The sequence below is a fragment of the Maniola jurtina genome, chromosome 22 (genome assembly GCF_905333055.1).
Source record: "Maniola jurtina chromosome 22, ilManJurt1.1, whole genome shotgun sequence".
NCBI lineage: Eukaryota > Metazoa > Arthropoda > Insecta > Lepidoptera > Nymphalidae > Maniola > Maniola jurtina.
Genome location: NC_060050.1, coordinates 8,927,471 through 8,953,545, shown reverse-complemented (window position 1 = coordinate 8,953,545; position 26,075 = coordinate 8,927,471). Strand labels below are relative to the sequence as shown.

Sequence of the window (26,075 nt, the reverse complement as noted above, 5' to 3'; positions counted from 1 at the left end):
AATATAGAGGAAATCAAACATTAATCATCAATACTAATTAATCTGAGCTTCTATATTTACTGTAAGTATATTATAAATATGTTGTCGGTCTATTTGTCTGTTATCATTTCCGGTTTATACACTGTACTTATACAAAGGAAATTTAGCACAAAAATTGCATCCTGACGGACGGACTTAAGTTACTTTTTGTATACATATTTTTAACCAAAATCCATGACTGAAGTGGCGGGCGTCAACTGGTGATAGTAAGACATTAATTCGGAATTTGTAGAGATAATAATATACTCAGCTCGCCGTCTTTTGTGGTACAAATTATGTTATGTTAGTATTAATTTTGACCTTTGTACGGAACCTTCGTCACACTATTAATCTTGTATCATGCTGCCTGAACAGACGCCTCAAAGAAGACTTCTACTATACTCTACTTACTACCGCCTGTCATAATAATTATATAATTATAGTTCATAAACTAGCTGTGCCCGCGACTTCGTTCGCGTGGAATAGCTCTCAGCGCGCTTTATATAGCCACGGACGCTCAGGCGCGAGGCGTGTAGTACGTACGTACTCCGTACGTTAAAAATGTTCGCCGTGATTCTTTAAATTGACATAACTTTTTTATTTATGAACCGATTGACATGAAATAAACACTAAATGTTAAGTGAAGCTTACTACATCTAAGCAAGTATCTAAATCGAATAAGCCGTTTCTGATATTAGCGTGCACAAACACACAGACAAACAGACAAAAAAAAATTAATTACAATTTCGGGTTCGGCATAGATATAATAACAACTCCTGCTACCTTTTTTTATATATTTCCATTGTACAGACACCACTTTTCTACAATTTTATTGTATGTATATATTATGTGATAGCTCTATCCGATGGATTACAATACGATTAATAACCATAATCTACTGGATTGTATCATTATTGAATAGTCGGGATCAAGGACCTAATAGGTAGATCTGGAGGTACCTATAGTACAGTGGTACAATGGAACTGTACAATTATAGCCGGCACGAAATATTGCACATCAATCTTTAGAAAGAGATAACGGTTTCGTAAAGCGTTATCTCTGTCGTTAAGACCGACAAAATCACACTAATATTATAAAGGAGAAAGTTTGTATGTGTGTGTGTGTGTGTGTGTGTGTATGTTTGTTACTTCTTCACGCAAAAACTACTGGACGGATTGGGCTGAAATTAAGAATGGAGATAGATTATACCCTGGATTAGCACATAGGCTACTTTTTATTCCGGAAAATCAAAGAGTTCGCAGGGGAATTTTAAAAAATCTACGTCTACGCGAACGAAGTCGCGGGCATCAGCTAGTATCACATAGATATGAGTGACAAAGACGTCGCTCTACGAAGGCGAAATCTCTTTCTAAATCTCGATGTGCAATATTTTTCTGCCGGGCACGTAAATCGAGCTTCAAGGTAAGTAAGAAAATTCCAATTTGGTCCGCGCGAGTTACTGTCCATTTCTCCAAACTTGGAAAGAAACCTCACACAACAAACCGCAATCTCGTTTAAAGTTCCGTTTGACACTCGTTTTCGGCAAACTTTTATTGTACTTTATTGTGTCAAAAACTTTATATGGCATCTAGTTAAAATTTCTTTAAAAAGATGCTGTTTTCAGTGACAAAAGTAAGTGTACGTTTCAGAAAGTTTCTCCCAAACTATAAATTTCTATGAAAAGCTGTGGTAACCCAGTGGATAGGACGTCGGCCTCCTAGTTCGGGGATCGGGAGTTCGATCCCTGGCCACGCACTTCTAACTTTTTAGAGATAATTTAGTAGACGAAAACATCGTGAGAATACTTCCACATTTGAAAGTTCTCCATATTTGTTCTCAAAGATGTGTGAAGTCTGCCCGTTCGCACTTGACCAGCGGGGTAGTCTATGGCTAAGTGATCAGTAGTGAGCCAGCGATGGGTTGATGATGTTATATTCAAAGAAGTGCGCAAGTGCCGCCTCCAAAGTGTCGCTTGTCACGGTTCAATTCAATTCAATTTTATTTATTTGCTGATACAGGTTTAAAATACATACAGGTGTGAATACATAATAGTGCATTGGTCCATTGAGCACATAATACCAGGCCAAGCTGGCATGCAAACACATACATACAAATACATACGCACATCGCGCATAGCAGTCGCGTAGCTCAAAGTAAAGAAGTCTCAGTAGTAGTAGTCAAAAGTCTCCTCTCAGAATGAGAAGGGAGGAAACCTGCATGCTTGAGATAAGATAAGATAATTTATTTGCCAGAAAGTTGGTACAAGTAAGATGAAAATTTGTTCTTCAGAGAGTTCTCCATTATGTTCTCAAAGGTGTGGGAAATCTGCCAATTCGCACTTGGCCAGTGTCAAAACTCTGCTCAAAGTACTTATACATTTATTTAATCGTAAAGTATGTGCTAGGTGTAGAGAACAACAATAGTCTCACGTGCGTACCTGGTATTCATAAAACGCACATGCTATTTCACATTTATGGCAAAGCTGTAAAAACAGTTTAGCAACTCAGTCCCGGGGCGATACGATACAAACTGACATTTCGTTTATCGGCAAAGTTCAACAATCCCCCGGGAGTCGTGATTTTCGCGAATATGCCACTGACACCTGGTATAAAGGTGATAGCTGAAAAATCAGGAATAACTTTTTAACAAAAGAAAGGCGGGATACTTATCGAGTAACGCTGGGAGCCAAAATAAATTACTTTTTTGTAACTTAAAAGTTTCGTAACACAGATAACCGTTTTTTGTTACTACCTATACCTACTATATTTTATGCATCTGACTTTATGATTCTTTCAGAATGGGGGAAATTATGAATAGGTCTCGTGGTGTTTGCGTCATGCGCGCACACAGAAGTTAACGTGGATTGAGATTTTTATAGATCCCGTGGGAACTGTTTTATTTTCCGGGATAAAAAGTATATAAGCTAACCCTGTACCAAATTTCGTCAGAATCACACTGTTGGACCGTGAAAAGGTAGCAGACAGACAGACAGACAGACACACTTATAATATTAGTATAGATTAAGTCTCCATCGCCTTGCCCTAGCAAGCTAATAAAGACTTTATTTACTAATTAACAATTCAACGTACAATTCAAACCGTTGAGTCTAAAAACTTGACGTTTTTTATGTAGGTTTTCTTTACAACGCCGATCGAAAAATAAATTCCATCCGGGCGAAGCAAGGGCAGGTAGTTAAAAGTACAAACCTAATAATGTACCTAATAGAGATTCATATTCAAGCGTAAGAACTAATAAATATTAGCTCTATAATCTAATATAAAGCTAATATCAAGTTGGTTTCTCTCAGGTACAGATACACTTAATGCCAGATTAAATAAGCTGTCGCTAACACACGAAAGATGGGAAGAAAGAAATCGCTTGGGAAATATTACGAAGCAATATGGAAGGCTATGCGCCAAAAGCCTAGATACGTGTGGCATTCAATTATGTCGTAGACCTCAGTTTGAATTACGCCCTTTTGGAGCATATTTCTCGGTATCTACGTATGAAGCTCGGATGCTACGTATGTAGAGACCAAGGATATAGAATCTACATAACATCTAGGATAATTTTTATCCCAAAAACAATACGGATTGTTCGGGATAAGGTACTCTTTTTTGTTGATGTTACTACATAATTTCACAAATCTATCGGTTTTGACAACCCAGGACAACAAAAGAAACCCTTATAGGATCACTTTGTTGTCTGTCTGTCCGTCTGTCCATCCGTCCGTCCTGTCTCAATAAAACCTATAGGGTACTTCCCGTTGACCTACGAATCATTAAGTACAAGAAATTGGCAGGTAGGTACGTTTTATGGCATAAGTAAAGAAATATCCACAACCGTAAAGTGGTTACATCACAAAAATTATTAAGATGTGTTCACGAAAAAAATTAATTTACTATATCACATTAACATGCAGTGTTCTACGTAAAAATGTTAGGTACGGAACCCTTTGTGTGCGAGTCCGATTCGCACTTGACCGATTTTTCCACAAAGGTTATTGTACCGTCAAGTAGATATGTAAAAGCGAAAATTTAATGAATAGTTCTGAAGCTGAAGAACAGGACTTCTCAACGGGTAACAGCTAATAAATTGATGGTGTGTTTGTTTGCTGGTTTGTTCTTAAATCACGTAGCAACAGATCAACGTGATTTTTCGCATGGCTATATTAAAGACCCGGGAACGAAATAGGCTACTTTTCATACCGAAAAGTCAATGAGTTCCCATGGGCTTTTAAAGAACCTAAATCCAGGCGGACAAAGTCGTGGGTATCGTGAATCGTCTAACTCAAAATATATCTTTCAGAGCTATTATCTGCCTTTAAGCAGACAATAATTCTGCTCACTAAATCTCTCATGGCCTTCCAAAGATACTCGCATTTCAAAGAATGGGTTTCCACTGTCACACGTTTCTTTTGTCGCTTTTGTCAGGTTTGCAATAGAAATTCAATTTAGATGTCACAATGGCGCACTTCTGTCATCTTCCTCGACGGCTTTTAAGCTTTAAGACTTTAAGCGTATACACGTTCAAAGTTCTTTAAGCTTTTCTTCACAAGACTTTACAGGAATAACATTTTGTCTCTTAGTCGCCCTGTATATAAAAGGTTTTATAAAGGAAACTTGTTGCATCAAGGATTTAGACGTTGATGACTTTTCTTGCAGCAATGAGAGCTGTGGTCTTACTAATAATAGGTCTGGGATTAGATCCCCGGTAAGGTCAATTTTCAAACTCAAACTCAAAGCATTTAGGTGTACAGTGTATATGTAGGTACATACTTTTACTGATTATCAATTGTTAAATTCGTAAAAAAAATATTTATGCTTTCTATGTTGACACTAATTGTCTGGTCTGGCAGGAGGCTTTGGCCGTGGCTAACTACATCCGTTCTGGCAAAGATATACCACCAAGCGATTTAGCATTCCGGTAAAGCGTCTCCATCAAGCGTCTTGTAGTGCAGGGCAAGGTGGACGGTACCAGATGGCAAGGAAGGTCACCCATGCGATGAGCCAACCAAATTAAGTCCGCTGTGGAGGAGGGTCCCTTGCACGAATGTACCAGGAGAATTGGTAAATGCTTGTAAGGTGCATGACATCCGTTCCAAAGGCATCACTTCATGATGACTACTATCACTTTGCCAAGAGTGTTACAATGAACAAGAAAAAAACTGTAGGGTATTTCATCAATTATCGTCTTGTATGTAATTATCAGTGTAAATGCACTCTTGCAACTAGGCCCCACCCACCCTTGAACATTTATATTGTGAAGGTTTTAAGAATATTTATATAAGGTGTTTTAAGAATATTTTTTCCTAATAATTTCCAAATAATAGATCAGAAAACTTGAAGCCTTTGCCGTCTTACCAATATCGTAATTAAAAGCAGAAAAAATTAATATCGAAGACCGTCGGTGAGAAATTTTAATTAAAGGGGTGAAAGGAATGCGACGCCAACAATAGGCTTCTTAATTTTCTGCGACCTTAGTCGACTCTGGTATCAATATTGAACGTATCGAGATCGTACGGTATAGGAAAAAAGTTAGGTATTTTTCTATAATTTTTCACACCTTTTAGTAACTCATGGTTATAAGTGGTAGTCTTCTATACAAGGCCGTACCCAGAAATTGATTTTGGGAGAGTTTAATCAGGTCCCAACGAGACCTCTCAAATAAGAGAAAAAAATCCTGCCTTAGCCAATGAAACTCTTTGATTTTCCGGGAAAAAGTAGCCTATGTCATTGTCCAGGTATTCAACTATATCCATTTAATAAAAATTAAATTAAAAATTTAAAAAACCCCCGACACATAAACCTCTAAAAAGTAAAAAAATAATAGGTAAGTATGTATGGGCCCTTTAAGAATAGTATAAATAGTAAAGTTTTTATCCAAGCGCTCGTTGCGCCAGGGGACCGCTACCTATCATAAACTATGAAAGTCATCTGTTGTAGAAAGAATAGTCTTTAGCGGTCCCCCGACGCAACGAACGCTTGGATAAAAACTTTACTATTTATACTATTCTTAAAGGGCCCATACATACTTACCTATTATTTTTTTACTTTTTAGAGGTTTATGTGTCGGGGGTTTTTTAAATTTTTAATTTAATTTTTATTTCACGCTTTTTAAACTTTTATTCATAAATTACTGTTTATTTGTGCCATTCTAAAACCCAATTTCTATAATAATATAAATCCAATAAGGCAGCTAATATCTCTTCAAAAGTAACATCAATGTTATGTTAATTATACGTTTCATGAAATATTTTTGACCGAACATCACTAAATCAAGAATTATCTGAATGACTCACATAGTTTAACATGACCAAAACGAAATATCTCTTTCTAACATGTCGTTGCTTTAAAAATGTACCCATTTTACGTAGTCGTATAATAGTTCGCTTTTTTTAAGATATACGATTAAATTGAAATCGACTTTCATCCGATGAAATAAGGAATAAAGTGGCTTGTATGTCATTTTGTTTGTTATTGCATGTCAAATTTTTATTTGACATAACTTTCTAAAACCGGTCAAGTGCGAGTCTGCCTCACACATGAAGAGTTCCGTACAAGTTTTTTTTTATGTAATGACAATTCAGTTGTCGGATTTTTCTGTTTACTTGGGCCACAGGAGTAGAGTGCTTGGGCTATAAGATATTGCTACCTGCCTTTCATGATTCTACGTAAACGGGAAGTACCCAATTTATAAGTTTTGATTCTCTTGAAAGATGACACACAGACAGACAACGAAGTGGTGAAGAAAAACATCGTCAGGAAACCTGCATGCTTAAGAGTTGGCCATAATGCTCCCTCAAAGGTGCGTGAGGTCTGCCAATACGTGCTTGGCCAGTGTGGTAGCTTCTCATTCTGAGAGGAGACTTGTGCTCAGTAGTGAGCCGGCGATGGGTTGATCCTGATGATGATGAATTTTAAACGTATTTTGTCAAAGTAAATAAGCTGAGTTGAAGCAGATAAAATATAAAGAAGGTGCGCCTAATGCATCATCCAAACCTGCGCGACAAAGCGACTACGATGCGGGAACCTCAGCCGCGCGGAGGGTCATCGCCTCCTACGATATTTAATGGTGCCATGCACACCTACGCGACTACATCTTTTTTTTTCTACAGATACCTACTGAACCCTAAAAATAGTGACTATGGTTTGGGTTTGGTTTGATTGTTCGTGGCCTTTGGTTGACTGTTGGATATTATAATTGAATTGATGTTTTCTCGTTTAACTGTGATTATAATATTTTATAAATTAGAAACTCCGCGCCTACGATCCAAAGTATCGGAGTTTTCCAAAACATTATTTTCAAATAAATAATTATGTATCTAAGCAACGTCCATCTTGACAGCTTGACATTTGCCAATTGACATAATATTATGAACCTCTGTTACAATAGTGAAAGATCCCAGGGCCACCAGCCGTCACGTATTTTCTGACGAACGAAATGTGGACGATTGAGTAGTGTTAGTATGTACTAAGAACGCATGCCTACAGACCTGCTAGCTTGCTTAGACGGCCAATTTTCAGGTATCAGGTAATCAAGGTACATAAAAACATTACTTACCTCATGTAAATTCTCCAATTTTTTTAATTTTTAGCTGATTTTTTTTTATATTAATTATTAATTGACATAAGTAAACTATAAGAGAGTGAGAGAGAAGTCAATATATCCTAATACATGTCTTACTCAGTCTCATGCGCGTAGATAATGATGCCCTCGCGCTCAAACCCACAGAGGCATTAAAATTGAATTTAGGGGATAATTGGATCTGGATCGGTCTGTCTTCTTGTAAAAGGTTTTAAAATAGTTGTCTGGTGGACATATATAAAAATGGAGCATCAGAATTTACGTGCAGTTAAGTAATTACTTATTTTGGGAGCTTTAAAGCGTCTGCAAAGCAATACGGCCGACGCGGGAAGTGTCTGGAAGTATTGGCGACATATTTTTAAGGATATTGCCTAAAATATACGTAAAAATCAGTTTGGAGAATTTACGTGAGGTAAGTAATGGTTTTATGTACCTTGATTATCAGATACCTGAAAATTGGCCGTCTAAGCAAGCTAGCACGTAGGCTAGGCATGCTTTCTTAGTACTTACTAACACTACTCAATCGTACATATTTCCTGTGTCAGAAAATACGTTACCTCTGGTGGTCCTGGGATAAAAGTAATAAGAAAACCAGAAAAGAGCTGATAACTTCCAAACGGCTGAACCAATTTTTTTGGATTATAGCTAAGAACACTCTCGATCAAGCCACCTTTCAAACAAAAAAAACTAAATTAAAATCGGTTCATTCGTTTAGGCGCTACGAGGCCACAGACAGATACACAGATACACCGATACACAGATACACAGATACACAGATACACAGATACACAGATACACAGATACACAGATACACAGATACACACGTCAAACTTATAACACCCCTCTTTTTGGGTCGGGGGTTAAAAATCAAGTCAATCTGTTGCTCCATTGCGGCGTGATTGAGGGTTCAACATACCAATAAAACAACAAACAAACACACTGACATCACACTATCACACTTCACACTAATATTATCACATCACACTTCACACTAATATTATAAAGACGAAAGTTTGTGTGTGTGTGTGTGTGTTTTTGTTACTCCTTCACGCAAAAACTACTGGACGGATTTGATAAAAATTTAGAATGGAGATAGATAATATCCTGGATTAGCACATAGACTACTTTTTATCCCGGAAAATCAAAGAGTCCCCACGGGATTTTTAAAAACCTAATTCCGCGCGGACGAAGTCGCGGGCATCAGCTAGTTTATGATATGGCTTTAGTGACTAGTGACCCCTTTAGGCTGTGGTAAGTACAAGTAAGTAGGTAGGTACAGTCAGCAACAAAGCTAGGTTTGCATCCATCCATAGTCACTTGTACTGGCGGGTGCAAACTTGGCTTTGTTGCTGACTGTACGTGTAAGCTGAAGCGTTGCGGCTGCGAACTACTGAGTCGTATCCCACTTCATAACTTTGCGGGAATATCGAATGCTCGTTTTCCAAGTGATACCGTACAGTACAGAGCGATCATCTTACCTACTAAGTGCTCCCTTAAAAGGTATTCACTCACGATTATCGGTTGTTACTTGGAATATTTTACTGCGAAAAATATCGTAGGTATTATTTTCATATTCTTAAGTTTCGGAGTTTATCAGGGAAAATAACTTTTACTTTATGAAAAGTAAAAATATTTTTCTAGAAGATAAATAGGTATAAAAAACACGGGAGCTGGAAAAGCATTTCACACCATAGCGGTTCGTATTAGAAACGTTGAGCAGAAAACGTTTCGTGCAAGTAAATTTTAAGTTGAACATAGGATGCCAACGTTAACGGTTCCTCGCTGTTTTGGTAGAATGGTGAAGGAGGAACAAGGTGTGAAATCCGAGGACTGATGACCTGAAGAAGGTGGCGGGGAGCGGGTGGATGAGGAAGGCGGAGGACCGTGTTTGGTGGCGCGCTCTTGGAAAGGCCTATATCCAGCAGTGGACGCAACAGGCTGATGGAATGGAGTGTATGGAATGGAGATTTCAATACCAAAGAGTTCAATGTGATTACTCATCGGAACGAATAAATTTTGGAAAGGAGGAGCCAAGCTGAAAAGTTAAAGTTTTACCCTGTAGGGTATTTCGAGTATTCAGTGGTTTTAACTCCAATTGGAAAGAAGCTTACCCGTGCAATAACTATCACAAATTGTTCCGTTCGGGTAGAGCCTGTACGGCAATAAAATTATTCACTGAACGTGGGCGGTCTAGAGGAGATTATGCCAAGTTTCAATGTGTAGGACTGTACTAATGTGGGCGTTTATTACCTTTGGTGCCCGTTCAATAACTGCAGTTTATGGATGTCGGTAGTCAATGAGATTTTGTGTGAATCGAGTTAATGGTGCAATTAAAATTTAACGCCTATAACTGTGACCGCTGTTTTGATAATAATTAGGTCCACTTGTATGGATAATGAGCTATTGTACCTAATATTGCTTTGGAAAATAGGAACCACGGTGAAAGGGCTCCTTTTTGAGCCATACTAAATTGAGTTTTACACTTTAAGGTACCATTGAGTATTCTGTTTTTAACTCCAATTGCAAAGGAGTTTACTCTCGCAATAACTATCACAAATTGTTCCGTTCGGGTAGAGCCTGTACGGCAATAAAATTATTCACTGAACGTGGGCGGTCTAGAGGAGATTATGCCAAGTTTCAATGTGTAGGACTGTACTAATGTGGGCGTTTATTACCTTTGGTGCCCGTTCAATAACTGCAGTTTATGGGATATCGGTAGTCAATGAGATTTAGTGTGAATCGAGTTAATGATAATGTGACCGCTGCTACTAGCGTTTGCGCTAGTGCCGCTTTTTTTTACATAGTAGTACTGTAAATTGACAGGTTTAAAAGTCATCATTATCATATCAACCCATCACCGGCCCACTACTGAGTACCTGAAGAACAAAGCTGGAAAAAGCACGGGAGCGAAATCGTGAGCGGCTACTAGTCAATCAGTAAACTGCACACCTGTCTACTATACAAGTGTAAATTAAAAATTTATAACACCCCCGACAAGTGAAGGTTACAGTAACCAGAAAAGAGCTGATAACTTTCAAACGGCCGAACTGATTTTCTTGGATTATAGCTAAGGACACTCTCGATCAAGCCACCTTTCAAACAAAAAAAACTAAATTAAAATCGGTTTAGGAGCTACGATGCCACAGACAGATACACAGATACACACCTCAAACTCATAACACCCCTCTTTTTGGGTCGGGGGTTAAAAACCTTTTCTATTTACCTACCACTTCCAATATACCTTCTTGGCCTCTAAGAAAATAAAGTTTGCTGCAAAAATAAGTCGCCACAGGCGATTGGCTTCGCGCCAAAACAAAATCAACGTCCAAGCCACTGCAGCCTGCACTCTTAGTTCCCTGTACAACGTATTTTTTAACATATAAAACAGCCTCATTCTATTTTTAGTCTTTCCTATTTACTTTGGAAACTTTATTGCTAGAATATTTTAACGTTAAAGCTTAGAATATTTCACTTCAATATACTTTATTATCATCTTTATCAATTGATAGATGTCCACTGCTGGACATAGGTCTCTTGCAGAGACTTCTCTAGTCCCTAGACCCTAGACCCCTAGACCCTAGTTTTAGAGAAGTTTTAGGAATTGTTTCTACCGTGCAAATTGTGTTTCCTTTTCATGAGGAATTCAGATTGGACCCCAAAAAGCACATATTGGAACACAAAGTGATTTTACATATTAATCTACACAGATACACACGTCAAACTTATAATACCCCTCTTTTTGGGTCGGGGGTTAATAAAACACATTATTTATTTCAAAAACACGTCTCGTATCATTTTTTTTAACATACTCTGAAACAGCGATATTTAAATCAAAGTAAATCCTCAAAGCATAATAATAATTTATGAAATATATTTTCACGGTAGGTAACATTGTTATTTTCCATTGACCCAAATTACTTGAAAGTAACATCAGCAAAGCCGCGACAAAAAAAACATTATAATATTTTTATGATCCAATACACGAACAGAAAATATATGCTAACGAAATATTCAGAGGAATTCGAATTTCGAACGGCAGAATTTTATACTGCCTTTAATTTAAGAGGAAGATGTTATTACATCCACACCTCGTTAACGTTAAATTAAGTCAATGTTTTGTAACTCTTCAAGTTAACGTTAACTGTATATTATAAATCTGCTAAATTGTATTTTTATATTATCTACTGTTTGGTGTGATTGCAGTCAATCGCAAATATTCACTACCGCGGGAACTCTTGGGTTTTCCGTTAGTGTAAGAGCTAGCAGACAGACAGACAGACAGACAGACAGGCAGACATACGGACATACTTTCGCATTTATAATATTATAGTATGGATAGGCGTATATGTGATGTAGGGTCCCTACAGCACCACGCCAACGCTCTTGTAACTTTAATTCACTTGAAAAGTTACACTAGGCCCTTTGAATTTGAATAACAAAACGAGCCTGTTTAGGCAAATTCAGGAAAAAGTTATGACAAAAAGGACAGAACAAGTTTCTCTTCATGATTGTAATTTTCTTAAGTGCATATGCTCAAGACAGCGGCGTTGGCTGACAAATGAGTAAGTATGTAAATTGTATGAAGAGGGGTCTCTCCGTCACTCGCTCCATACAAATGTAGTTCGTCTCTCATTTGAATACTAACCAATTGAATGGAATTTTGTTGAAACGTTCCGGGAACTAATATCTATACCTGTGGTTTTCCAGATTTCCGTTAAAATATTCGGTTTCAAAATAGTCTCTCATTCTGTAAAATAGTCTCGTTTGCAACGCTGACACAGCGACGAAATCAAATAAAAGTAATATAGTGGAAAAGATGTGAACAATATAATTATCACACTAATATTATAAAGGCGAAAGTTTGTGTATGTGTGTAAGTGTGTATGTGTGTGTGTGTATGTTTGTTACTCCTTCACGCAAAAACCACTGGACGGATTTGGCTGAAATTTGGAATGGAGATAATATAATGGAGATAGATAATATCCTGGATTAGCACATAGCCTACTTTTCATCCCGAAAAATCAAAGAGTTCCCACGGGAACCTAAATCCACGCGGACGAAGTCGCGGGCGTCAGCTAGTGTATAATAATATAAGAGATTTTAAACTTGAAATTAGTATTGATACTACAAGTAATTTCAAGAAAATGATGTAAAAATCTTTAAATAAATCAATCGTTCCAATTTCTATAATGTACTTCATAGTTGTATTATTTTGTGCTTGTTTTAGGCTCTCGAAGCCATGGGCTGCTTGTAGCCCCAAAAATATATTTTATTAATCAAAACCAGTTTTAATGACACCATACGAAATATACGTATTTAATTTGCTGAGATATTAAAAATAATTATTATTGATGCTGTTTAGTGCAGCTGTTGTTGTCTGTACTGTAAAATTATATTATTGCGACAGTTTATAATATAACAAATACTTTTAAAACAGTCTCTTTATATGGATTGTAGAGTTTTACCGGTGCTGCTGTATAATTTTATAAAAACGATCTCGCACGATGCATTTGGTTAAATCAATTTATCACAGAAATGCAAGCAAAAATGTGCCAATGCGATCTACTTGTATACTTTTTTAGGCCCATGTTATAAACGATGAACTCGACGACGAATATAGTGTTTTAAAGAATAACTCATCCCTATTGATCATACATCGTTTTACTGTCTCTACTATATCTCTACTCATCACGCTTGAATGAACCTAAGAGCATGGATGTTTTAAAACTACCTACACATAACCAGCTTTTGCGCACGACTTTTTCCGCATTTTTTTTAATATATATATTTTTTTTTGAGAGAAACTTTTGTTTTCTCGTTTCTCCACAAAATAAAGTTGAAAACTAAAACCCGACTGCGATCGTCTAAATAAACACTGAAACATTATAGTAAAATTGTTTTTCTCTCGCTTGGTATATTTTAATGTTGTAGTACATCTATATTTATGAACTCAGAATTTTCTCCTCTCTCATTTGACACCCCACTCGATACAATAGCAAAAAAAATTTTGGAGACCCCCACTTTTTTTCATGTAACATCCGTTAGGTCAATGTTTTTCGTATAAAATGTAGCCTATGTAACCTGGACCTTTACGACGAAACGATTGACACCTCATACATAAAAATCGACCTAGTAGTTTAGGTGCTACGGTGGAACAAACAGAATCTGGATACAAACACACACACATACATAAACTGCTAAAATCATAACCCTTCCCTTTAGCTTTGCCGCAGTCGGGTAAAATATCATAAAAATCATGTAATCAAACATACCTATCGGCTATCATCAATAATAATGATCAAATAATATGTACTATCCTATCAAGTCAAATTGTAGCCATGAACATGTTATTAACAGGGCTCTCTCCGTCACTCGTTTCATACAATCGTAGTTCCAACTTCATTTGAATATTAAGCAACCAAAGTCCATGAAATTTTGCAGACATATTCTAGAAACTAATATCTGTGTCTGTGGTGTTTTAGATTTTTCTAAAAATATGTAGTTTTAAAGTTACAGAGGCTCAAAGATTTGTATGAAAATTTTTAAGACCGCGTAACTTTGAAACCGAATATTTTAACAGAAATCTGGAAAACCACAGACATAGATATTAGTTTCTAGAATATGTCTGCAAAATTTCATGGACTTTGGTTGCTTAGTATTCAAATGAAATTGGAAGTACGATTGTATGAAACGAGTGACGGAGAGAGCCCTGTTAATAACTATCACCAACAAAACAAATACTATACAATTAGTAATAAATAATTGTTACAGTATTTATTAATAGGTTTCATGTTAAAACTAGTGAACTGGAAATTATATCGCGGTCAGGTAGTGTGTTCAGGCATTAAATTGAATAATGCCCATGTGAAATGTTTTGGCAGGTTATTGTTATCGAAATATTGACGAGAGTAAAGGAATACTGCGGTCAAAGCCATCAGCGGTTGAACGACCATTTTAATTGTAGGCTTAACCCGAGGCGGTTCTATAATGTAATCTGGGAAAATGACACGCTAGGTCATCACGTGCGTGAAATGAACCTTCTATTCTATTAATTATATTATTGAACAGTACTTTAAATTACTTAGGGCGTGGCACATAGTTCAAAGAACCGTTTCTTAAAGATTCAATTATTAGCTGGCCCTTGTCTATGATCTCACCTGGTCAGATCGCAGTCTAAGATTAAAGCGGGCAACTTAGAAGTGGTAGTTTTTATCTAACCTATTCCTATAATTGCATCATGCCATAATGCTTGTAGGCCAGAATTTCCAGTAGGGGGGTATTAACCACTAGATCCAACCATTTAAGACAATATAGAAATTATAAATTCCAAAACTCTCCCTTTCAGTAATCGAATTATTTGTTGTTATAACGGTAATAGAAATAGGTGCTCACTTTGTAAAAATTTTCACCTAAATTTTAAATTTTAACTTTACAGTTCATGATAATATACAGACTGCTGACAGACAAATGGACAGGAACAGACAGCGGAGACTTGGTAATAAGAGCCCATTGGCACCCTAAAATGGGTGTATTATTTAGTAGTAATGTCAGACCAAATTTATGTCATACAAGTGTAAATTAAAAATTTATAACACCCCCGACAAGTGAAGGTTACAGTAACTAGAAAAGAGCTGATAACTTTCAACCGGCTGAGCCGATTTTCTTGGAATATAGCTAAGAACACTCTCGATCAAGCCACCTTTAAAAACAAAACTAAATTAAAATCGATTCATTAGTTTAGGAGCTACGATGCCACAGATAGATACACAGATACACCGATACACAGATACACACATCAGACTTATAACACCCCTCTTTTTGGGTCGGGGGTTAAAAACAGGGTTAAAACACAAAGAATTTACTTTTATTTGATCATATATCGATAGTAAAGCTGTGAATAGGTAAAAGCTACAACTCCCACTCAATATCATGCTACAGTAAGCTGTTGCATTGGTTATTTATCAGTAGGAGTCTTACGTAGGTGTACGTAGTCACGAACTAAGTTTCCCAGTATGGTAGGGGAATTCGTAATTTATAAATTGTTACTTGTCTGATTTGGTGGAAGAATTCCGCCGTGGGAAGTTCTTTGGCTATCATCTGGTTTGGTGGAAGAATTCAGGCGTGGGAAGTTCTTTGGCTATCATCTGGTTTGGTGGAAGAATTCAGGCGTGGGAAGTTCTTTGGCTATCATCTGGTTTGGTGGAAGAATTCAGGCGTGGGAAGTTCTTTGGCTATCATCTGGTTTGGTGGAAGAATTCAGCCGTGGGAAATTCTTAGGCTATCATCTGGTTTGGTGAAAGAATTCAGGCGTGGGAAGTTCTTTGGCTATCATCTGGTTTGGTGAATGAATTCAGGCGTGGGAAGTACTTTGGCTATCATCTGGTTTGGTCGAAGAATTCAGGCGTGGGAAGTTCTTTGGCTATCATCTGGTTTGGTGGACGAATTCAGGCGTGGGTTCTTTGGCTATCATCCGGTTTGGTGGAAGAATTCAGGCGTGGGTTCTTTGGCTATCATCCGGTTTGGTGGAAGAATTCAGCTGTGAGAAAGTCTTTGGCTATCAGCAAAGACATGCCGTCTTTACTTATCAAGATCTCAGTCAAGGGCTAACTTGTAATCGAATGAAAAAGTTACGATTGCGGTCAAACTAAGATTAAGTATATACAAAGGTCATATAATAATAAATACCTTGTACAAGTCACAAATTGAAAAGAAGTAATTTCTAAGAACGCCGAGCATTAATTTAAAGAAAAATTACTCGTAGATTTATATCAGCGGAACTTTGGGCGAATATGATTAGTTTTCATACGAATAACTTTCAGTTGGTACTCGTAATTTCATGAGTGGGCAATAAAATAATTTCCTCTTTTTTGATACTAAGCATGAAGTAGCAAATGAGCGGAAATAACCAAATTGAATGAATTGAGGGTGGGTGAATTTTGTAGTTGATTTGTAACTCTGAGATTTTACCTTTCAAATTAAAAAATATGACTCTTTATGTTACGTAATGTTTTTATTTAAGTACAAGTGAATTCCTGATTTGTTTTCTTTTTTTTTTTCATTTAACGAACCGCATGTAAATCTAAAAAAAATGCATTTAAAAATTGTAGATATAACTAACATAATATTTGTACGCCACTACCTCTAATGTGTTGAACCTTGTAATCATATATATCCTCTTTTATAACACACATTATGCAAATAAATAATTTCTATTCTATTCTATTCCGCAGAATTTGCCTTTTATTTTTGAGCGCGCTGTGGTTGAAACCACACGGTAGACCGTAGACCATATTTCGTAGACCGTAGCTACGAGTATGATGTAGCATCAAATCGTTCACTCTGTCAAAGGCCTACGAAATTTTTACCTTAGTTTTATTTATCGCCGTAACGTAACAAAATTGCTTTTTGCATTTGAATAAGAAAATTCCTGTAATTATTCTATTTTATTATTTTACTAGCTTTTGCTCCCGACTTCAGTCGCAAAATTTATAGCCATTAGCAGTCGGGGATTATGTGTCATCTACCAGTGAAAGAATTTTCGAGATTACCTCTTACACCCAAATTTACTAATTTTACCTCTTTATAATATTACGATAAATTCCGGACATATTTAGATTTTTTTTAGTAGGTCCTAATTGTTTTGTTAACTGAACTTATTGACCGCGTAAAATCATAAATATTTTTTGAACCTCAACTAAATATTATTTAAGTGTATTTTAATTGAAGTGTAACTTAACTACCCTTACTTAATAATAATTATACCTCCTAAAATTAAAATGAACCATTAAAGCAACCTACTTTTCTTGTCCCAGCCGTTGATGAAAAGGCAAATTACATCCACCATCACTGATAATAATATTATAATTACAGTAATATCAATTAGCACGTTCGAAACACGCGAGCACTTTTAAATTACCCAAACCAATTATATTAATTAAAGTCCGCTACGAAACTGTACTAATTCAACCGTTCGTGAAATTTCATCGCGTATTTTATTTTGAAAGTTTGAAGGACGAAATCGCCTCCATTCCACTAACAACCGCCCAGCTTGAAAGCTGAAGCTCTACTGAAGTGGCTTTCCCTTCACAACTGCCTTAAACAGTATTTAGTAAGCGTTCATTCACAAAATACGACACCATACATTGGTACACTCGTTCCAAAACCATTTACACTGTTCAAGATAAAACAAGCAATGGAATGTGCTGAAATAATAATTGTGAGTACAAAGTTCTTATGAATAGGTGATAAAATTATAATTTCAGTATGGATGTTATAAATTGGAAGGCTTGTTTGTCGTTTTGTAATTTGTTTCATGAAAATGTTTTACATTCATTTCATTGAAAGTGTTTGTGAAGAAAGGTAAATGTGGGTTTCCAGCAAATATTATGCTAGGCCTCGACGTGCGTACGCAGGCGTTTTTAACTTTATTCAAGCACTAGCTAATGTCCGCGACATCGTTCGTGTGAATATAGGTTTTTTTTTAATCCCTTTTGAACTCTTAATTTTCCGGGATAAAAAGTTGCTTAATTATGTGTTGACCCAGGGTATAATTTATCTCCATTCTAAACAGCCAAATCCGTCCCGTAGTTTTTGCGTAACAAACATACATACAAACTTTCACCTTTGTAATATTTTTGTAATATTAGTGTGAATAGATGAAAAATCTAAATCCACACAGCGGCGATTTCGCTGTGTGAATTAAATTTTCTTGAAATCCTGTGGATGTGTTTTAATTTTCCGAGATAAAAGTAATATTGTTTCCGGGATGCAAACTCTCTACGAGTTTATAGATAAAAGGAAAAGTTAACTGACTGACTGACTGATCTTTCAAATCACAGCACAAACCACAGGCTGAAATTTGATTTGGGCTGAAAGGTAGAGCCATTTGCATAAATCCGCTTGTCCCCAAATCTCTTTATAACTTATACCTATGGTAATTTAGGTATGTAAAATCATGCAAAAAAAGACTGAAGCAGCTGTAAGTTATAAATCCTACGCGCCGGATGGAAAGGTAAAGCCATTTGTATAAATCAGTTTGTCCCCAAATGTTATTTTGTGACCCAATAAGAAACTCAGCTTGTAGAACCCAAATTTTTACTTTAGAAGGGAGCCAATAATGAACTTGGGCTAATTATATGTTTATTTTCGTTTTCCAGTGGCTCTAAGATAAAAAGTAACAATAATCTAAAATAAAAAGTACATACCTACTTAAGAGGGCTCTCCGTCACTCGTTTCATACAATCGTAGTTCCAATTTCATTTGAATATTAAGCAACCAAAGTCCATGAAATTTTGCAGACATATTCTAGAAACTAATATCTATGTCTGTGGTTTTCCATATTTCTGTTAAAATATTCGGTTTCAAAGTTACGCGGTCTTAAAAATTTTCATACAAATCTTTGAGCCCCTGTAATTTTAAAACTACATATTTTTAGAAAAATATAAAACACCACAGACACAGATATTAGTTTCTAGAATATGTCTCCAAAATTTCAAGGACTTTGGTTGCTTAATATTTAAATGAAATTGGAACTACGATTGTATGAAACGAATGACGGAGAGAGCCCTGTTAATCAATACTATGTAAAACCACGCAAAGAAAAAGACGAAAGCAGCTGTAAGTTGTTACCCCTACGCGCCGGGTGGAAAGGTAGAGCCATTTGCATAAATCAGTTTGTCCCCAAATCTCTTTATTTGGTGACCCAATAAACTTAGCTTGTGGAATCTAAAGTTTTGTTTTAGAAGGGAGCCTATATTGGACTTCGCTGAATCTTATATTTCTTCTTCGTTTTAATACTAACTTGTAATTGAACTGAGTTTGCATAAGATTAATCTCAGCCAGCCCATATTATTGATGTAAAACTTCTTACTTCTATAAGATGTAGTACATTCGTAAGTATGTACCTAGTAGGTACTTCTACGTACACTAGATAAGTACATAACTCTAGGGCATAGATTTTGAGTATCATACTAATTTTGACAGCTCCAAAGAACAGTAGTAGGTACGAAGGTACGAAGTAGTATTCTTTTTAGGTAGACATTATTTTTTCCATATTCTTTCAGAGCACTACTTTTTGCCTCGACATGTTTGAGGTGCATACCTACCTACTTAATTATTATTTACTTAAAAAAAAATACTGTCCCAGAGATGAGTATGCTTTGATTTTGCAAGATTTTGGTGCAAGATGCGTAACGGCTTTACTCTGTTGTATTTTGAGGGTTTAGTCGGTATACCATGCACCCCCGTACCCCGTGGTATCCATGATGGATTTTTTTAACAAAAGAAGAAATATATACCTAAACTAATGTAAATTAATGTAGGTAAAAATTAAAGCATCTATTCAGCCAGAAAAAAAACGGGCAAGTGCGAGTCAGACTCGCACACGGACAGTTCCGCGTACTCGGGTATAATTTCCAACATTTGGCACGATAAATCAAAAACTATTATGCATAAAATGTACAGGTATAGTTATTTTACTTTGAAAATTGAGACATACTTTAAATTTTTCTAGGTCAACGGAAAGTACCCGTAATAGGTTTCTTGACAGACACGACGGACGGACGGACAGACAGACAGACAACAAAGTGATCCTATAAGGGTTGCGTTTTTCCTTTTGAGGTACGGAATCCTAAAAACAAATAAAAATTTACTTTATTCCTTGTAGAAACTTTAACTATTTGTAACTATAAAGGACATTATATTTCTTCATTAATTAAGTAAAACAGAGGAAGGTTCCCCGCAAAAGATAAAGCCTCAAGCAACAGAAGGTACAACAACAGCTTTCAGTGTTAATTAAAAAGTATTTTTAAAATTCTAAGCTCCCATTCAATACGGCAAAGAGTGTTTGCATCGGGATAAACCTAACAGTAAAAACAATGAAGTTTTTAATAGAAATTGCAATAGTCTCTTTAATAAGCTAAGTATATAATAGGGAAAGCTGACTCTGATTGACAGATATATAAACGCACAGCTCAAACTAGTGAACCGATCGGGCTGAAAAGCATGCAGATAGCTATAATGACGTAGACATCCACTAAGAAAGGATTTTTGAAAATTCAACCCCAAGGATAAAATTCCTAACTAAAATTGATGGCTAAGCCCATTTTTAGAGTTCCGTATCTCCAGGGGAAAAAATACAGGATCATTTCGTGTCTCTCAATTTGAGGTCTGAATTTATGGTTCAATCACAAAAACAAGTATTATTTATAGACTAATGCTAACGCTAGACATAAACTAACACTATTATGTTAAATATTTATTTATAGAAGTTGCGATCAGTTTACATAAGGTAAGTACCTTCAGAAATGGTATTGATTCAAGCTTTATTTTGGTTACTAATTTTCATTGTGCTATTAGATCTAATCTCTTAATTGGTCAACTAATCCAGCTATGGTAATTATTATTTAATCACTTAAAAACGTTGAGACCTTGAAAGCTCCATTTGAACTCATATAAAGCTGATCACACATTGCAGCAGAGTAAAATCACATCAGTGCGGTGCCGCAACGCAGCGGAAACGCATCGTGTGGCCTCACTCCATACCATCAGCAAAAGCCGCACGCGCTGAACAAGAGAATTTTCACTGCAAAAACTGCAAATGAGTAACATCGCCTCTTCACTCCGACTGCCTTGTTGGTCTAATAGCTAGCTAATTCAGCTATGGATCATAAAAACCTGGCCTTAAGACTCGGGTAAAGAATCTCTGAAAACCCGGGTCCTGATTATTTTGTAAAAAAAAAACATAGTATTAGTCTAGGGCTGGAAAGTTAGCAGTGTTACACCCTCAACCCATAAAGCACGTAAAATCATTGGTCTCGCATGTCGTCTCTGGTCGTGTAGGATAACTATGAGAGTGATGGAATAAAGACTGTACCTGTGTTTGCACGCACATTTTATGTTATAAGTATTATAGATACTTAAAATATAAAATCTTCTACGTAGTTAGCTAGCCTCTGTTGAGATTGGATGTAGTACAGCCAAACTTTAGACAGCAGTATTATTACCTTCTATAAAAAATCATAACCCTTCCTTTCGGCTTTGCTGTAGTTGGGTAAAAATATTCGTTCCGTTCGCCGCATGCGATTCTACGGCTCAGTTCCAATGTGCAAGCAACTTTAAGACATGAGGGCTTTGTATATATAATTCTGGTTACTTCGTAATTCAAGGACTATGAGTAAACAATTTGGGGACGAAAGCCGTTTGGGTCTAAAGACGATTTGCATAAATACTAGGCCCCCTAAAACCTCATTATTTGGTGGCCCAATAAAAAGCAAGGTCCATAAATTGTCCGAGGCCTTAAGTTGTTTCCGTAAGGATTTATATCTTAGATTTTTGCATCCGTATTGACCTTTTTTGCGCCCTTTTGTTTTTAAAATAAGAATTATTTTAAATTATGTTTTTTTTTTTTAATTTTAATGATTTTCACGGTCGTCTACGCTAAGCTTTAGGTTTTATAAAGCTCTACTGAAACATCGAAACCGCTACCATTGACAATGGTAACTCAATTCCCTTCACGTTACTTTCTGTTTCTATTTGTTACCTAACTTCTAACTTTTGAAGTTATAGTATGAGTTCATTATAGAAAACTTGTATAGTTTTACGCTAAAAAATCACTAAGCTTTGTCATTATATGTAAGTATATTACTGATTTTACTTATCTTCTAAAAGATCAGCATTTTATAATTTGAAAATAGCTATACCTGAGCTAAAAATTAAATTATTTCTCTGTGATTAATAAATAGAAGCTCTTCGAAAATACGTAAAATCCACGTCCTTTATTAGTTTTAATTGTAATAACCAATTTGAACTATTATAGATTAAACTAAAAAAACAAGTCAAATTATTGCGACGTTACCTGCCAGTATTTATAGAAGTTCGCATACTAAGCGCGTGTTCTGATGTTTGATAAAAAGATACTTATTTGACTAGTTGTCAAACACCGTATTACTGACTTTTTTTTTTTTTTTTTTGACGGGGGGGAAATCTTCACAAGATACCAAGCTACCTCTTTGAGGAGAGATCGGGTTATGTGGGATTTGTACCCACTAAAACCCCCTCGATGGCCATCCTCAGCGCATATTAAGAGGCTCCGGGAATTCTTACGAACGTGCGCCGGTGCCTCCCCTGCGCGACGCCCAGTAGGATCATCCTGAAAGATGCACTCCCCTGGCCTCGTGCACTTTGCATGTAGGCACGACAGCTTGCGCCACAGCAAGCGGTCGTCCTTCCAGGGTCGCCAGCCAGAGCTCCGCTCCAGCCACTAGCGGCCCGGTCCCAGCGCCTGGGACTACTGAATGGAACGATCAGGGCGTTGATTACTGACTACTTCAAAGAATATATTTGACTCTGATTGTTGGAAGTTAAACCGACCAAGTTAGACAGTTTTATAAATACGTCAGACTAGAAAAAGATGTCAATAAAGAAGAATAAAAAAAAATTGTTTTGTCAAAAGGAAAATATGTAGTTTGATTGTGAAAAAAAATTAATAATAATTTAATATTTAATTATAACTTTTAAATGTTATACCATAGAAATGGTCCTTCGAGCCAGATACAAACTCGATATCTAATTTCGTTCCCAAAACTATTATATGAACCCGATCTAGGGGTTATACTAACAGCGCGTATCCCATTAACGTTTGACCCACATACAGTGCACGTAACTTTTAACTCGTTGTTTCAAAGGTGGAACGAAATATAAAGTTTAAAACACTAGGTACGCGGGCGTGTTGTTATTAAAACTTTTGTGTCATTTTTGTTTTCTTTTTATATTTTTTATGGTTCCATACCTCAAAAGGAAAAAAATCAACCCTTATAGGATCACTTTGTTGTATGTCATTCTGTCTGTCTGTCCGTCCATCCGTCCGAGGCAAGACCAAAGCCTCCCAATAAGACCAGACTAAGTTTGCGAATCAGTGGGCTGGGCTAATTTAAAAATTATAAATTGCTAAATTTACCCCGTGATAGCCTAGTGGTTAGGACGTCCGCCTCTTAATCGGAGGTAGGGAGTTCGATCCCGGGCACGCACCTCTAACTTTTCCGAGCTATTTTAAGTAATTAAATATCACTTGCTTTAACGGTGAAGGAAAACCTGCATGGCTGAGAGTTCTCCATAATGTTCTCAAAGGTGTGTGAAGTCTGCCAATCCGCACTTGGCCAACGTATATAATAGACTATGGCCAAAACTTTTCTTACTCTGAGTGGAAACCTGTGCTCTGTAGTTGATCATAATGATGATGATAAAATTTACCCTGCCGGGAATCGATCCCCGGACCTCCCATTTATCACATCACACTATCACATTTCACACTATCACACTTCACACTAATATTATAAGGGCGAAAGTTTGTGTATGTGTGTATGTGTGTGTGTGTGTGTATGTTTGTTACTCCTTCACGCAAAAATCACTGAAGGGATTTGGTTGAAATTCAGAATGGAGATAGATAATATCCTGGATTAGCACATAGGCTATTTTTTATCCCGGAAAATCAAAAAGTTCCCACAGCATTTTTAAAAAACCTACATCCGCGCGAACGAAGTCGCGGGCATCAGCTAGTATAATATATTTTTTAAATCTTTGATTTCTCGAGTGCTTTGAGTGCTCAAATACCTAATATTTCGTAGATGTCGTTTCAGAATCAAACCGTGAGCTTCCCCACTCTAGTTCACTCCTCGCCAAGTGCTCTCAGGTATGAGGATTTGGAAATACATATTATTTTGTACTGGCAAAGGTTTAAATCCCTTAAATAGTATTCCATTAACTTAAGGAACGTAACGTTTTAACACATTGTCTAAGGTGGAACAAAGAAAGTTCATAAATCTCACCTTCCGTTCTCTCGGGGTTGAAATTTCTAAATCCTTCCTCATGTTTACTCTACGTTACATTACAAATCTTATGTAAAATGCAAATTCAATTTTCTACCTTAGAATTTGTCAGCGTACGCTATATAATGTACATGATGGAGTACTGCTTTCATATTACGAAATCGGCGTTTATTTTAAGAAAATTCTAATCCTTTGCTTTATATACCTTTAGTTTTTGATTTAACCGCCACGGGTGCATGGATTAGAAATCCCGTGGAAAATAGTATCCTATGTAATTTTTTGGTTATATCTGCCTAATCGAGAATCTGTCGAGTGGACAATCTGTATAATAACTAGCCCGTAGGTATAATTGGTAATGTGTAATGTGTGTGTGTGTGTATGTGGTAATTGGTAATTGGCACAGCTTTCAAAATACAAAAAAAATATAATAAAAAAACTATATCCATAAGATCCATAAATAGAAAATATTTATAAATATGAAGCATTTTATGCATTATACTGTATTAGAATGGTACCAAACTAATAAACGAAATTTTGCATATATAATCGATTTTGCATTTTGTATGTATGCATCGATTGTGTTTTTTTTTTAAAGAATATTAGCCATGTTAAATGACTGATATTCCCCTTTCCTCTCCAACTAAGCGTCTGGCTTGTGCTAGGAGTAGGTACGACAATAGTGCAACGGGCGGGGTTTGAACCGTCGACCTTTCGGTTTTCAGACCACTCCTTTACCGGTTGAGCTAATGAGACTTAAATCGATTATTACCGATTGTGTTATTCGTTCTAGCGATTTCCTGTAACGCCTTTTGCAAGAGATGCCTGTAACCATCGATGCCTGTAACACACCTCCACTGCGATATCATAGCAGCGAAATTACTGAATTTCCGCCACGATTCGTCAGATGTATGGCATGCGAAACAGAAGCGAAACTGCTTTTGCCAAAGCAAAGACTTGAGTACGAGTCCCTTTTTTTAACCCCCGACCCAAAAAGAAGGGGTGTTATAACTTTGACGTGTGTATCTGTGTATCTGTCTGTGGCATAATTAGCTATACTCCAAGAAAATCGGTTCAGCGTTTGCAAGTTATCAGCTCTTTTCTAGTTACTGTAACCTTCACTTGTCGGGGGTGTTATAAATTTTTAATTTACACTTGTTATTCACACACTATTTCGGCGAAGAACTTAGTACGAGTACAACTCCATCACGCAATAATTATAACAAAAGTACTGCATGCTTTTGTAATAAGCAAAACCTCCACGCGTTTTTGATTTAGTCTGGGGAGTAAGATAGAAAACAACTTCGCATTTGTCCAATAGCCTACGATTTAGAGCTTTTTAATACACCGCTATAGATTCAAAAAACCAATTTCTTTAAAAGGTGTGGGAGACAAACAGTGCGTAAATTCTCAAAATCCGTACTTAGGCCATTTGAATGAATATCATAAATTGGAATCTCTTCGAAAAATAGAGCTTAAATAGGATTATGAAGGAATTGCGTGCTGAAGAGATAAGGCCTGGGATTGTACCGGATTTCCCTGAATTTCAATATTTTGTTGCGTCATTCTTCACCCTGAGAATTGTACCTACCGAAGAAGCTATCTCACAGTTATGTTAACAGTGAACTTGCATCTTTCTAAATCGTTAGG

The 26,075-nt window shown here is 36.5% G+C and overlaps 1 protein-coding gene across 1 annotated transcript in view; it reads right to left on the bottom strand.

Moving 5' to 3' along the window:
* LOC123876992 overlaps positions 1 to 17,639 on the bottom strand; it is an 83,167-nt gene extending 65,528 nt beyond the window's left edge. The window contains exon 1 of the mRNA XM_045923469.1: positions 17,404 to 17,639. The gene's annotated coding sequence lies outside the window, so the exon portion shown is untranslated. The remainder of the gene's footprint in view (positions 1 to 17,403) is intronic.
* Between the last annotated feature and the right edge of the window lie 8,436 nt (positions 17,640 to 26,075).